The sequence below is a fragment of the Petaurus breviceps genome, unplaced genomic scaffold (genome assembly GCF_028583685.1).
Source record: "Petaurus breviceps papuanus isolate PSGF00001 unplaced genomic scaffold, PetGlider_PUasm1.0 189, whole genome shotgun sequence".
Taxonomy (NCBI): Eukaryota; Metazoa; Chordata; class Mammalia; order Diprotodontia; family Petauridae; genus Petaurus; species Petaurus breviceps.
Window position 1 is genome coordinate 45,835,415 of NW_027185809.1, and position 14,751 is coordinate 45,850,165.

The 14,751-nt window shown below is 34.9% G+C and overlaps 1 long non-coding RNA gene across 1 annotated transcript in view; it reads right to left on the reverse strand.

The window, feature by feature from the left end:
* The window catches only part of LOC138164084 (uncharacterized), a 45,420-nt gene that overhangs the window by 13,305 nt on the left and 17,364 nt on the right, over window positions 1-14,751 (reverse strand). Inside the window, exons 3-4 of the long non-coding RNA XR_011168989.1 lie at window positions 8,757-8,810; window positions 1,714-1,764 (exon numbers count right to left, since the gene is read on the reverse strand). This is a non-coding gene — a long non-coding RNA (uncharacterized lncRNA). The remainder of the gene's footprint in view (window positions 1-1,713; window positions 1,765-8,756; window positions 8,811-14,751) is intronic.

Genomic DNA, 14,751 nt, shown 5'->3' on the forward strand with positions numbered 1-14,751 from the left:
TACATTCCTGGTTAATCTCCTCTGGAGTCTTTCCACTTTACTAAGCTAGGAAAGATTTATGTACAGTTGAAAAGATGGATTGTAGGTCTATTTTTGGAGGAACAACTTATATAAGTTATGAGAAGTTCATTACCAGAACATGTTTGTGAACACAATAGTTCATGAAGATGTTTTACTAAGGCAGTGAGGGACTGATGGTCATAGTATAATAAATAAAGTTTAAATCCTGAAATCTTGAAGTGAAAATTTGCCGTCTTTAATTATATAAACAGTAGTCATTAAGATAGGAATTAGTCTTCTGGAACCTGTTCCTAGATAGCCCCTGTCCTCTAGATGCTTATATTCATATTTATTTGTATCCCCAATGCTTGCTTAGTAGGTTGCCTTGCATACACAGTGTAATAATTTGTTACTTGAATTAAAGTAAAGTACTCTGCTCTTCAAATATTTGATGCAAGTTTCCACCCAAAGCTTTCTCTTATCCATTAGAAGAAACTCCAGTTCTTCAACCTTCACATAATTTGGTTTCATGATCTTTTATCATTCTGGTTGCCTTTCTCTGAATATGCACTAGTTGGTCATAATTCCATCTAAACTGTGTTACCCATAACCAGATACTATAACATGGTATTTGGATGTGATTTGATCAGGGCAGAGCAACATAGGACCACCATTTCCCTCATTCTAGACAGTATATTAATATTTATACATCCTCAGATGACACCAGCTGTTTTGAAACAGTTGCCTCATATTGAGTTTATAGTCAAACTAATCCCCGACCCTATGTCTTTTTTCATATTGACTCTTCTCTTTTTGGATATCACTTATTTATCCTATATTTATATGGTTATTGGTCTTTTTGTTTGTTTCTTTTCTTTTTTTTTTCTTTTTGGATGGCAATTGGGGTTAAGTGACTTGCCCAAGGATCACACAGCTAGTTTTTGTGTTAAGTGTCTGAGTCCGGATTTGAACTCAGGTCCTCCTGACTCCAGGGCCAGTGCTCTATTAACTGTGTCACCTAGCCGTCCCAATATTTGTTTATTTTCAAGGAAACCAAAAGACTTTGCATGTATTGTTATTAAATTTCATCATTTCATTCTAAGAGGTCTGTGCTTTTTACACCTGGATGGGATTCTTAGGGTCAGGTGCAGCCGTGCACAAGTCAACAACTTGAGGTACTTCTCCTGTAAAGAGTATCTTCTGTCTTTAAGGAAATGTTTTAAAACATACAAATTCTACCTTAGGATAATGCTGGAGATCCCTCGCCTAAACACAATTCATTTCCAACCTTTGCAGAATATTTCAACCAGCTTCCTCAGATGTCCTAAGGTACAATGTACCTCATTGTCTTGCAAAGACTAGATGTTAATACTTAACAGTTATACATTCCTATTAGTATGGATAATAAATCCCATAAAGTAGTCATATTATTGGAATCTGCACTTCATTAGACTGTAATCAATTACAATTATTTTACTTATATATAATTTCAAATAGCACATATTTAAATATACTTCAAGAATTAATTATCTTAACTGATTGGGACTTAGCTGTATGCTCCAAAATGTCTCAAACAATTAAGCCTAGGAGTAACTTAAAAGAATTTTAGAGAATCCGTGACTGTTTAACAGTGTTGGTTACAAAGTGCTTTACATATGTGATAGCTTGCTTATGCATGTATGTGGGCATACTTATAAGTATAAATACACTCACCATTCACAAAGTTTTCTATATATGTTATCTCATTTGATCCTTGCAGCATTCCTATGAGGCAAGTACAATTATTATTTTTAGTTTACAGATAAAGAAACTGAGACTGAGAGAAGTTCATTAATTTGTGTTTGAAGTAGAATTTGAACTCAGGTCTTCCTGACTCAAAATCCAGCATTAACATCACTGTGCTACCTACTTGTCTATAACTTGTTGTTTTTCAGCCTTTCAGTCATATCCAATTCTTTGTGACCCCATGGACCACAACAAGCCAGTCCTCCATAGGGTTTTCTTGGCAAGATACTAAAGCGTTTTGTCATTTCCTTTTTTAGTGAATTAAGACAAACAGAAGTTAAGTGACTTGCTCACACAACTACTGAGTGTCTGAGGCAGGATTTTAACTCAGATCTTCCTGGCTCCAGGATCTATCTACTGAGCTACCTAGTTGTTTATAATCACTCAAAGCAATTATGTATCAATAGGGTAGAATTGAAGCTATTACAAGATAACAAAAGGAGAGCAGAGAAAATAGGATGATATCTCTTACCTACCAACCAACATCATAAAGTTTCTTAGAAGAAATAACTCAAGGTAGTATAAAAAAGAAATAACTAAAATGGATCTAGGAAAAGAAATAAACTTAGAACAAGGAGGTCTGTACACAAGTCAGTTTCCCAAAAGTTAAATCCTAGCAGCTGAAAGAAGAAAACTATCTCAACTATATTCTTCCCAGTACAGGAGAAAAAATTAAGAAGTAATTGAAAAAATAAATTAAAAAAAAACATAAAAAGGAAGTTGTACTCCCTCTGGGTGCTGATGAGATAGCAGAGTAGAAAATAAGGGTTCCATGAGGCTTTCCCTTGCTTTCAGGTCCAGCTTACTTTCCAAGAAACCATGGCTGTGGGTGGCCTAAAAATATACCTAAGAGCCCGTCTGACCTCATAATGCTTTATTTTTGTCTCCCAAGTTAATATATTTTCCTTTCCTCAATGGAAAGAAAGCACTAACGTATAACTAAATAAACTAAGAGCAATATACAAGTATGAGTGTTTTGCATAAATATTTACTAAAAAAATCTTTCTAAGATCCTTCTCTTTTAATAAAGCTGCTCAAAATTAAACAGTCACATTTTGGAATCTCTCTTTATGTGCATAGCTTTCTATTTCTTGTCCATGTAATTATGATTATCCAAGTTGTGTGATAACATGTATTAAATAAAACTTGCCAGGTTCTGACACTTATTCATCTGAATTAAAAGTAGTATCAAGATACAATTGAAGTCAAATGTCTTCAAGGTCCAGAATAATTTTTAATCATTTCCAACAATGGAATTTAATTTTTTCCCTCTTTTCTTCCTAAAAAACAAGCATTTCCAATATGCCTGTGAAAAAGGCAGATGCCTCCAAATTCTTTCCCTGAAGTAAAGGGATTTATTGTTCCAGCACATTTCTCTTGGGATAAGATGGGATTGGGAGCATAATTCAATGGAATAAACATGGCCAAAATGCCTAACATAAGAGATGTTGTAGGTCATAATCGTAGCCACGCCAATAACTTCTTGTTCAATAGCCTGACCTCTCCAGCTATAAATTGATAGCAAAAACATTTCCTCCTCCAGATTGGTTATGGAGAGGATCGAGTGAAGCAATATAGAAAAGCACTAAAAAAAATATGTCATCTGAAGTGCTGAATGCCAGATTTATCATTCCATAGAAGGTTCCTCTCTGAAGGGCTCCAGAAGATACTTTTATTGAAAATCTATGGTTTTACCTCATATATTTCTTTCTTTTCTTTTCTATCTATTAGTGTTTTACCTTTTTTTCCTACTCCATATCTCCTTTTCCATTCCATAAATTAGAAGCAATAGATTAGTCCTGCTGAACGAACTCAGGCCTCAAAATACTCATATTCCAGCATAGGTTCCTGTATTAAAGGTACAGCATGAATATTACAGATGCCTTAATATTATTCTTTTCTGTTTCAGACATAACTTACCTCTTGATTTGAGACAATTATTTTCAATACTCAGTACTTATGTTTAGCCCTGCATGATCCCCTAGAATTGAATTGGTTTATGCCAGGAGGTAGCAGAATTGAACTATTTGTCCAAGTGGCTTCCAAGCTTAGTTCTTTCTTCAAAGCCCTCCTTCTCTGATAGTATGGGAAAAATAGCACTGGACTTAGAATCAAAAAACTTGACTTTAAATATGTTACCTGCCACTTAACTAGCTCCATGACCTTCAACAAATCATTTTACCTTTAGGGACTTTAATTCTTCATCTACAAAATGAGAGAGTTGGACTACAAAAGTGGCATCAAACTCAAATAGAAATGGGAACTATTAATCTGGATGTAAGAATCTCTACAGGTCACATATTCCCTTAGTTTTAAAATATAATATTATCTATGTTTTATTGTATTTTTATTTAATTTTAAAAATCTAATTTATGTGGTTCTTGGGATTGTGGCAGGTGGGCTATATTTCTAACACCTTTGTACTAGGTAACCACAACCTTCTCTAGTATTCTGTAATTCTGCATTTGGGGATATCTCAAAAGTTCCACATTAATGTGACCTTTTCTTCTGCTCCTCACCCCACAACCCCACCCAACACTGCTGAGTTTTCTAACCAATGAAATGACGAATAATGATGATGGTATGAAAGGAATGTAATAACAGATGACAAAGACTCATATGACAAAATATCCTTGAGGACTCCACCATTAATCTATAATGAAAGCAGAGAATTTTCACAGAGAGAACTGTTATCCACTATTGCTAGGATAGATTACTTGTCCACAAAATCTTAAATAACAATGTTTTAAATGCATGCCATTATCTTCAAGCTGCATGGAATAACAACAAAAAAAAACACTTTAAAAGTATAGAGACCTAGAAAAAAATACCAAAATAAGGATTAGAAAAAAAAGCAAAAAAAAAAAAAAAATAAGGAATAGGATAAAATACGTATCATCCCTGTTTTTCCTGACTGCTATACTGTAAAGGAGCTGAGGTTCCTTTCAGTGAATCTACAAAGAATGAGCTTCCATCCTAATTCTCTACTATAAAAAAATCATTTTACTATACTTACTTGTACAAGTGAACATTAAACATGTATCTATATATGCATACGTGTATTTATGTCTGTATGTATACATAATAAAATAGTAACTTTTCCCAGGACTATTTATATCTGAACCCCAATATAGATGAAAACCAGTTAATAATAATCCTTCATTCCTCTATAGAAACTCAAGATTTATAAAACACTGTCTTTGTAATTAAAGGGAAGAGGTAATAATGTATTTACCTCAGAAAATCATACCTTCAGTTTGTATATTTCCTGTAGTGATACTCAAAGAATCCTATAGAGCTGGAAGGTGTATCAGATAAAATCTGGTTCAAATCTCATTTTACATAAGAGGAAACTGAAACTCAGGGAAGTTAGGTGAAAGTTAAGTGACTTGCCCCTGCATATACAGTTAGTAAATGGCAAAGGTTAGATTTGAACTCAGGCCTTTTGACTGTATATCTAAGGTATATTTTCACTTTATTACCTTGCTGTTCAGATTGCAACTACTCTAAAATTTTTTAGTTTTTCATGAGTTCATTTCCTGGGCCAAAAGTATCAGTCTGTGATCAGTCTCAGACTATTATTTTTTCTCTCTAAATTAACAACAGTACAAATATGTTTTCTTTTTTCTTTACCTGAAATATAAATGATCAAAATACTTAGATTAAAATACTATGGTGATAGTACTTAAAACTTTCCCCTTGTCCAGTCTCTTGATTCTATTTCAAGTCCTACAAAATCACCTTTCAATAATTTAGGCAGCATTCCAAGAATTCCAGATTCTGGGCCTGATCAGCAAATGTGCAAAAATCTCATTTCCATAGACCATGCTCCCCAATGTTAGCCATGGTGCAAATGTACTACAGTAATATGGAAAGAAGTGAACAAAACAAAACAAAATCCTGCCTCACAATATCCTCATATAAATTATAACGAATTAGTTAAGGATAAAGGGTTTTTATATTTCATTCAGGTTGTTTACTTATATTTCCAATTGACTTACTCTGGATAGTAGAATTATGTGGATCAGTCTTGCTTACGCTTCTCATTGACTTAAAAATGATTTTGCCTATTGAATCTGTTTCCCAGAGGCATTTTGCCTTAGTTCATCAATATTTACCGAAAGTTCTTTTGTATGCTGTTATGACAAACACTCTGCATTTTTTAAACAAAGTCTAAATTTCGGGAAAAATCCTAAAACTCTTAAAGTTATACTTAAAAGATATTAAAATGCTTAACCTACATTTAAAATTGTCACAGTTTTATTTTATTTGTATATATAAATACTGATACTTCCTTCCAAAAGAAAGTGAAATGCCACTGAAATTAAACAAAAATATGGTAAAAAAAATCTTTCAAAGTTTCTCTCCCATTGAAGAGAAATCTCTTTGAAAATTCTATTCTTTTAGATTATACTTAAATTACTGTGACAACTTATTTTTTAAAAATAATCAAGGTAGCATATCTCTTTTTCTTTTCTCCTATTACTTTTCCACCTGGCAAACCCTTTACAAAACTAAGTAAAATACATGTTTGGAGGAAATCTTTCCCATTTCAGCACTTCTTTTATCTTTTGTCAAGCTTCTCAGTGCCTTTCCCATACAATTTCTCCTCCACTTCAGCTTATCTCTGGCAACAACCTCCTCTGTCTGAATTACCTCAAGTCCTATACCTCAGGGCATTGTCAGTGGTTGCCTAGGTTATCGAAGAAATTGATTATGTTAAGCATCATTGAGTAGAAATGACCTATTCTAATGAGCTGTGGATTTTAATATGAATTTTAAATGTTTTTACCCAAAGAAATGGTCGATACAAGTCAACTGGGCTTAGAAAAAAAACCTTTTAATATCACAGTCATCTATTAATCTTGTATTTCATTTATTTTTATTTATTCATTCATTCATTTATTTTTGGAAGGCGGAAGGCAAGGTAATTGGGATGAAGTAAGTTGCCCAAAGACACACAGCTAGTTAAGAGTCAAGTATCTGAGGCTTCATTTGAACTCCAGTCCTCTTAACTCCACAGTGCTCTATTCACTGCGCCAATAGCTGCCCCTATTCATGTATTTTTTAATAATCTAATTGGATATATTCTCCAAAATCTTTAAGAATTTAAAGTATAGAACCATAGGTTGTTTGAGCTAAAAGAAACCTTGGCAATCATCTGACCTAATTGCTTCCTTTCACAGATGAAGATCAAATCCAGACTGAAAAAGGGACTTAGCCAAGTCAGTGGCAGAATAGGAATTTCAAACTGGTCAGTTTAGCTCCCTTTTTATTACACCAAAGTGCCAAATACTACTATTTTTATTTCTATTTTTTCCTTTATCACGTAATTGGTTATGCAGATGCTTTTGGTATAAATCTCCATTTCTTCTATATTTTCTCTACTTTTTAATAACCATAGTGAATGGAAAAGTTATCCCAATCCAATGAACCCGGAAGCATTTAATAATTCAGAGTCTTACATATGTTATCACCGCTCAAACAATTTTACCTGGAAGAGCATAAGACTTTGTTGAATAAAGAAATGGAAAAATATATATATCTATAATATATATATTATATTGGAAATATATATTATAATGGAAAAATATATAATCATTCATGGTATTCCTCACTATATTAAAAGCAGATGGTGTGCGTGGGGATTGGGGAGGATGGGTCATAAAATAAATGATGCACAGGATCTACCCTCAAAGACTTTATACTTTAGTAGAAAAAAGTAGATTAGAATTGCATCTATCTTTTTATCTAAACTCATTAAAATTCTCTCAAATTCTAAAGTACATATCAGAATATGCTAGACATATTTCCCTTTTTGTGTTATCGCAGTCCAAGTTCACCTAGTCCCTTCCTTTCATGATTGTTACTTAAGGAACTAGCTCTTGATTTTTTCAAGTTAAGGCTAGCCTAGCAATTGCTCTCATACCAACTTACACTTCCTGAATAATAAAATTATTACCAAGGAATTTTTTTTATTAGTTCTACTTTAGCAGAAAGCATCAAAAGATGTGCAGAAACTTGAAATCACATATCTTTCCTTCTATGCTGTCACTGTCTACTTTTGGATGTCATCATCCAATTCTTCCCTCCGTCCAGAAATTCAGTTAAATATGATATTACTTCAATTGTTTTTTCTTTTCACTGACATCAAGATACTTTACACTATACTTACCTGCCCTATCTATTCCATTGACTTACCCTCAGGACTCTAACCTCTTGGTGTACAATGCCACCTGATTCATGAAATCCATGGGAAAACTGTATTTAATGGAAACAATGCTGGTCAAAAAGAAACTATATTTGAATACCACCTTTAATTTCAACAAGTTATGATAATAATGAGTCAACATGGGGTGACCAGGTAGCACAGCAAGTAAGAGCACCGGCTCCAGTATCGGGATGACCTGGGGATCGAATCCTGGGCTCAAACACTTAGCACCCACCCAGAAACACCTGGCCATGTAACCTTGAGCAAGTTACTTAACCCCAATTGCTTAGGGGCAGGCAGATGGCTCAGCGAGTAAGAGCACTGGCTCCAGTGTCAGGATGACCTGGGGATCAAATCTGGGCTCAGATACTCAGCACCACACCCAGAAATAACTGGCCATATAACCTTGAGCAAGTTACTTAACCCCGATTGCTTAAAAAAAAATGAGTCAACATCTCTGAATTTCAGTTTCTTTACTTATAAAATAATGATATTATAATGCTGTGTGGTAATGCATTATTGTTAGAATCAAAGAAAATGATATGTGAAAAGCAGTGCTATACAAATGTCAGCTGTTATAAATAATCTGGTCCTTTTGAATAAAACTTTCAATCATAGTGTATTTATTATTGGTCCCTACCTCATCACAAAAGGTTGAAGAAGTCCTATGTAGATGTAGTATCTCATATACTATAATTATGTATCATAATCACATATTTTATTGAAATTAGTAAAATGAGAGGTAAAATAAAATAAATACCTCCTTTGTGGAGTCATCTGGCTCCAGTCATTGTATCCTCCTCTCATCTTCTCTCTAGATCGTAGGGGACAGCAGAAGGACATTTTAAAATCATCTGTACCCACAGTTCTTAGAAAGGAGTAAAGGAAGGGATGTATGCATTTAGGATCCAGATCACATGTCTGGATCATATACTATGGAAAGAGAAATTGGGAAGAACAGTGCTAGAGTAGAAATCTGTCTCCTTCTTCCCCTGCCTCAATATCCCAAGTTAATACACAATAACTGGTAGTTTCAAAACTTGGTATTTCCTCTTATTATAGACCCTGCCTCCATACTTGCTATAAGTTCAAAATATTTCTCATAGTTCTAGTCATTGGCCAGTAGAATCAGTAAAATGAAGATTTTCAATTACATGATCTCAAGTTCTCTTCTAAAATTAGAGGTAAAATCCCATCTCTCGACATAGTTATTGTTGTTTAGTCATGTCTGAATCTTTGTGACCCCATTTGAGGTCTTCTCTGCTAAGACACCAGAGTGGTTTGTCATTTCCTTCTCCAGCTCATGTTTAAGTGACTTGCCTAGGATCACACACTTAGTAAGTTAACTGAGGCCAAATTTGAACTCAGAAATATGAATCTTCTAGACACAGAGCTCTATCCACCTAGCTGCCTCATCTTGACACAGACTGTCTCCCACAACTGGACTCCTCTCCCTCCTCATCTGTGCATCTAGAAATATCTAACTCCCATGAAGGCTCAATTTTTGTCCTACCCCTGAATACAGTTTCCTTGATTCCTTTAGTTGTTTGTGCCCTATCTGCCTCAAATATAGTACTTTATGTGTAACTTGTATAATAAGTTTTGTTTGATTTCTTCTCTCTGATTTCCTTTGATATAGTCTGTGATGTAGAAGAAAAACATAACTATATATTCCTATAAAAACAAAACTACACACACACACACACACACACACATGTGTGTGTGTATTCGTTTCATTGCTCCTTTTCAAAAGTTATAGGTGTGAGTGGTTCTGGAAATTCCTATTACCAAACCCTAAAAATCTGAGAAAGCAAGGTGGAATTGGGTTGAGGTAGACAGGTACTTGACTTACTATCATTTTTGTTATGTTTGATAAATTATGTCATCATGACATGCAAAATACTTGAATCATACCCATGAGAGTCATAGTTCAGAGAAATAGAAGAGTCTTAATATGGCTTGGTCATTCTAAAGCTGTGTACAGGCTATAGATCTTATGTTTTCTTTTCTTTTCTTTTTAATATCTTATAGCTAGACAGCAATGTCAGTTGAAACTACAGACTTTTGAGTGGAGGTTTTAAAGACTGGGTACCTTGTGATGGGGACATGGAGCCCCATAGGAACATTATACCATGATTGTGCCAGAGAGAATTGGGACTAATGACACAAGAGGATAACCTGTGATTCAACCAAATACTGTACTGACTCACTGGATAAGTGATTCATTGTGATGTTGCTTTTTTATAGACTTAAGGAATTTTAAGGTGAACATATTGACTATTTAAAGTGACGCTAATATTAATTGTGCCATATATTTATCTATGTGCATGAAATATCTACTCAGTATAATACAAATCTTATTGATGGGAGAGAATGTTTCATTTAAAAAATTAATTTTTCCTACACATAGCATAGTACACATAGAAGATGTCTAATATATGCTTTTTATTATTTATTTTTAATTAAACTTTATGTTCATTTCCACAAGATTTTGAGTTACAAATTTTCTCCCTCTCTTTTCTCTACCCACAACCCCAAAACAGCAATCCCGCTGTATACCCCCTCCTCCAATCTGCTCTCTTCTATATCCTCCTCCATCCCCCTCTGACTTTCCAGTAAGGCAAGATGGATCTCCATACCCCAGTGCCTGTGTATCTTATTTCCCAGTTGCATGTAAATAATAATAATAATGAATTTTTTTAAACATTCTATTTAAAAATTTTGAATTCCAGATTCTTTTCCTTCCTCCCTCATCACCCACCCTTACTGGGAAGATAAGCAATTCGATATAGATTGTATATATGTAGCTATGTAAAACATTTCCATAGTGGATATATTGTGAAAGACTGACAATATTTCCCTCTCTCCTCTCCTGCCCCACACTTGTTCTGTTCTCTACTTTGACCCTAACCCTTTTCAAAAGTGTGTGCTTCTAACTACCCTTCCCCGCAACCTGACCTCCCCTTCATCGTCCTCTTTCTCATCCCCTTCCTGTTACTCTCCTGTAGGGCGAGATACCCTATATTAGTGTGTATGTCATTCCCTCCCTAAGCCAAATTCAATGACAGTAAGGTTGACTCATTTCCTTTTGCCTTCCTGTTCTTCCCCTCTGTTGTAAAAGTTTTCCCTTGCCTTTTCTATATGAGATAATTTATCCCATTCTGTCTCTCCCTATCTCCTCTCATATTTCTCTCTCACCTCTCAGTTTCACCTTGTAAGTATCATCCCTTCCTATTCAATTGGTCCTGTGCCCTCTATGTATAGCTGTACACATATATACACATACTCACATATATATTCATGCACACATATACCCTCCTATATAAACATATGTATGTATATATATATATGTATGTATATACACACACACACATTTATATCCCCTTCAACTATCTTCATACTGAGAAGAGTTTCATAAGTTAAAATTATTGTTTTTCCATGTAGGAATGTAAATAGTTCAACTTTGATAAGTTCCTTATGATTTATTTTCCTTGTTTACCTTCTCATGCTTGCTTTTTTGTATCTGAATGCCAAATTTTCTATTCAACTCTAGTTTTTTTCATCAAGAATACTTGAAAGTCCTCTATTTCACTGAATGACCATATTTTCCCCTGAAACATGATACTCACTTCTTCCATGTAGGTGATCCTTGGTTTTAATCCCAGCTCCTTTGACCTCCAGAATATCACATTCTAAGCCCTTTGATCCCTCGGTGTAGAAGCTGCCAAATCCTGTGTTATACTGATTATGTTTCCATAATGTTCAAATTTTTTTTTTCTTGGCTGCTTGTAATACTTTCTTCTTGATACGTGAACTCTGGAACCTGACTATAATATAATAATATAATACTAGGAGTATTCTTTTTGGGATCTTTTTCAAGAGGTGATTGGTGGATTCTTTCAACCTCTATTTTGCCCTCTGGTTCTAAAACTTCAGGGCAATTTTCCTTGAGAATTTCATGAAAGATGATAATTTTTAAATTTTCTCACCTGGATTTATTTTCCAGGTCAGTGGTTTTTCCAGTGAGATAGTTCGCATTGCCTTCTATTTTTTCATTTGTTGGGATCTGTTTAATAGTATCTTGATTTCTCATAAAGTCATTAGCTTCCATTTGCTCCAATCTAATTCTGAAGGAGTGATTCTTTTCAGTGAGCTTTTGAGATTCTTTTTCCATCTGGCAAATTCAGCTTTTTAAGGCATTCTTCTCCTCGTTGGCTTTTTCAGCCTCTTTTGCCATTTGAGTTAGTCTATTTTTTAAGGTGTTATTTTCTTCAGTCAGGTTATTGACTCTCTTTTCATGATTTTCTTGCATCATTCTCATATCTCTTCCCAGTTTTTCCTCACCTTCTCTTATTTGGTTTTCAAAATCCTTCTTAAGATCCTCTATGGCCTGTAAGCAGTTCATATTTTTCTTGAAAGCTTTTGGTACAGGAGTTCTGACTTCATTGTCTTCCTCCCACTCCATGCCTTGATCCTTTTTGTCCCCAAAATAGGAATCTAAGGTTTGACTGCTGTTCTTGCTTTGCTTCATTTGCTTGCTCATGTTGCCACTTAATTACTTGACTTTTGAGCTTTTTGCCATGGTACATCTCTGCTTCCAGAGAGGATAGCTTTGTCCCAGATTGCTGGGATTTTTGCAGCTGCCGGAGCTATTAGTTGGGTAACCTCTCAGAAGCCTCCATAGCCTCTGGCACCTGGTCACACCTCCCAGTACCTCCACCCAAGGCAATGATCCAGATCCAAGCAGGTTAAAGCAAGAGCGATTACTCCTCAGAATGGTCACTTGGTCCCCCTACAATCTGTAGGCCAGGAGGTCTGAAGCAGCCCTGACAGCAGCCCCCACACTTCAGCTGTTTCTCGCTCTGGGGGCAGAGGCTGGACTGCACTCCCAGACCCCTGTTCCCAAATGCCACACTGATCTTTTACTTTGCCTTTGGCATTTATGGGTTGATAATTCTGGAAACCTCCACAGCTGCTGGTGTGGACTCTTCCAAAGTCCCTTCACCTGTGCCTATGGGGCCGCCCTGAGGCTAAAACCGAAGGCTTAGGTGGGTGTGGGGTCTGCTCCCAGCCCACTGCAATGAACCCTTCCTGCCAGCCTGCTGGGCTGCCTTCATTGAGTGATTTGTTTCTCTCTTATCACTTTGTGGGCTCTGTAGTTCTAAAATTTGTTTAGAGTCATATTTTATAGGTTGAGGTGGTTATGGGGGGAGTGCAAGGAGTTTTCCTGTTTCTACATCACCATCTTGGCTCCATCCCTAATTTGTGCTTTTGAATATATATTATGAATACATAGCAAAATTAAAAAAAATTTAAACTATATCCTTATTCTTTCACTGCATACCCCCAAAATATTTTCCCCTTTCTGTTTAATGAACTTTTACATTAATATAGAGAAGTCATTAAAATTTAAATTAAAGGCAACCTAAGCAGGGAATTGAATGTGTGGAGTAGGTGTGGAAGAGAGACACAAAACCAGAAAGTTGTAACCCAACATATTAGTTTAGGAGAATAGAGACAAAGGTGACAAGGAGGGGCATGTAGCTTATTCAGATGAAAAGTCATACCTACATAATACAGTTTTAATACCTGACACAATATTTGTTTGTGGTCATGTGGAAATAGTTTAGGAGATCAAAAGGGATTCATAACATATCATTATTTTATGTTTTTTTCAATGTGTAGATCTTAAGAAAAATGCAATTGAATCCTCAATATTGATGAGCAGACAAGGAATGATTTGTGCAAAGAAAGCCTATTATTTCCACTTCACATTTTATGAAATGATATATACTTTCTAATTTACCTGAGAATTATCTGGTTCTATGTAATATTTATTAACAAAGTAGGTTATTTTAGCTAAATAATTAGTTATATCCCTGTATAAAAAATACAAACTAAATCTTCCTCCTCGAGGATCATATCATTATAAGCCATAGTTACACTGTCATTTTGAGGAAGATTATGAAGATCTAACCATGGAGAGAAATTCAAGAACAAAAGTCAAGCATGTATTTGACATCAGAGGAAGAGATAATTCCAAAGATATTATAAATTTGCCTATTTCTAACTATCCTCCTTCACCGAAGTTTTCATAAATAGTTTCTGCAATTATTTTAATATCATCTTATGACTGAGAATCAACAATTTCATGGGTTTTCAAGGATATTTCTATATTATACTATATGTACTATAATATTACTATATTATACTTATTAATACATATACTCTTTCCCATAACTGGATGAATGGTTTCCACATTATACTGTTATGGAAACCTAAAATTAGAAAGAACTTCAGAGGTCATCTTATATGATGCAAAAATGTTAGCAACATTTGTGTTCATTGTTATGAAATAAAGAATTTGGAATATATGCCTAAACAACCCCCTAATTATTTAGCTTTTTCTACCCAACTTCATCCTAAATCTTTCCTCCAGATACATTGGTTACAGAAGATACTTCTTTTTTCTTAGAACCCAGAATGTTAATACTCCATCATAGTTAGTGGACCCTTATGTTGCAGAAGCAAATACAAAATGATCTAGCATTCAAAGCCCTTCATAATTTCATATTCTCTTTTTTATAATGTTTCTTATCACTTTTCCCCCAATATTTACTCCTTGACTCAGTGACGCTGACTTCCCTGGATGTTCTATAAGCAAGACACTGCATCTCTTAGCTAAAAGCATTTTCTTTGGTTGGCCCCATGAAATGCTCTCCCTCCTTTCCTCCAACTGCAAAATTCTCAGGCTT